Source organism: Camelus ferus, chromosome 26 (assembly GCF_009834535.1).
Source record: "Camelus ferus isolate YT-003-E chromosome 26, BCGSAC_Cfer_1.0, whole genome shotgun sequence".
Taxonomy (NCBI): domain Eukaryota; kingdom Metazoa; phylum Chordata; class Mammalia; order Artiodactyla; family Camelidae; genus Camelus; species Camelus ferus.
In genome coordinates this window covers 13,886,874-13,888,459 of record NC_045721.1, presented here as the reverse complement: position 1 = coordinate 13,888,459, position 1,586 = coordinate 13,886,874, and the positions used below count along the sequence as shown (strand labels likewise).

The following is a 1,586-nucleotide window of genomic DNA, read 5'->3' as shown; positions in this document are numbered from 1 at the left end:
CCATCTCTGCCTTCCCATCACATTGCCTCGTCCTCTTCTGTCCGAGTCCTCTGTGCTGATCAGGACAGTTGTCACTGGATTTGGGGCCCATCCAGATAATCCAGGGTGATCTTTGCATCTCAAGGTCCTTAGCTCAATTATTTCTGCAAAGACCTATGTGTTGCCAAGTAAGGACCTATAACACGGCTTGATGCTCCATGTATGTTAAAGAGAAATGTGATGGTCTCATTTTAGGAGAATTAAGACCTTGAAATGGAGAGAACAAAGATGAGCTAACAAAAATGAATCCATGAATGTGGAACTGAAGGGTCAGGTGCTCTTAGACCCTTGAGAGTCGTCGGGTTAAACAAAATTAAACTTCTCAACGGCAGGCCTTTCAAAGTCTTTAATATTTTCAGTATCAGTGCAGTTTGAACTTCCAGGGCAAATGCGGTGTTTTCCAAGATGATCTGAAGAGGGGATTCCTTTGTGCTGAACTTGAGGGAGCAGTGGGGCTGCAAAGTGTAGTTTGGGAAACAGTCCACTCAGTGAAGAGAAATCGGGCCCAACTGCTGTGAGTAACCTGGGACCATGGGGATGCGAACAGGCATTTTATGTGAGTTAAATACTGTGGTGAGGGATTCAGATGCACTAGCTCATCTTAACACACTCCTGCGGTAGGTTCTGTTATAATTACTTAATAGCTAAGGAAACTGAGACGAGAAGAGGGTCAGCCACTAGTCTAGGGTTATGCAGGAGTAAGTGTTAGAGGCTGGTCACTAATCAAGCCAGTCGACCTAACCAAGCCTGCTAACAAAATCACTGTATTATTCCAACATTAAAACATTCTGACAGACCACGTAATTAAATATGTGTGCAAATCAAGTCTCAGGACTCCAGAGAGTGGCGGCTGGGCTACTGTGGTCTCTGGCATCAGGGAGCCAGGCTTGCTGTCCAGGGTGTCCTTCATCGTTTCTGTCACTCAGGGCTCTGCGACGAAACAAAGCTGGTGTCCTGAAGGAGGCGAAGAGATGCCTCGAGACTTAGGTCAAAAATGCTTCAGTCCACAGGTAATTTATGAGGGTTGATCCTATTCCTGTTTACTTCAAAGCTTCAGTAAAAATGAGAGAAATGCAAAATGGCATTTCATTTTGCAGAGACGTCTGGGTTCTCCTGGATCTGGTCTTGCTGGCAAAGCGTCCTCTGACAATCGCATGGCTGTGCTGAGAGGAAGAGAGCTCTTGTCTTTTCACCTAAAATAAAATTCCAAATGGTTTTCTTGAATATTCCCCATCAGAATTTCTGGGGAGGGGTGGCACTTGAAACTTTCCCCCCCACAGTTAACTACTCCTGACATCGCTCAACATTTATTTCTGGAATAGAAGCTGAATTATTGAAGAAGGAAGAAGAGGAGGAAGGCGGAACAAGACCACAAGCTGCATTTCAAGGGGTGGCATCAACTCGTAGGATTATACCAGTTACTATTTGTCAAGTGCTTTGAGCAGTGCTTACCGCATAGAGATGCTTGTCCACTAAATAAAAATACAACTCCGGGAGAGCTTGCCTTCTCTGGGGGTGGTTCTGGGGGCTTCTGAGAGGACCTGAAA

At 45.4% G+C, this 1,586-nt stretch overlaps 1 long non-coding RNA gene across 1 annotated transcript; it reads left to right on the top strand.

Annotated features, from left to right (window-relative positions):
- The first annotated feature begins 524 nt into the window (after positions 1-524).
- Positions 525-1,263, top strand: LOC116660026. The gene is made up of 2 exons (XR_004315380.1): positions 525-1,049; positions 1,137-1,263. It is a non-coding gene; the product is annotated as an uncharacterized LOC116660026 (long non-coding RNA).
- The last annotated feature ends 323 nt before the right edge of the window (positions 1,264-1,586 follow it).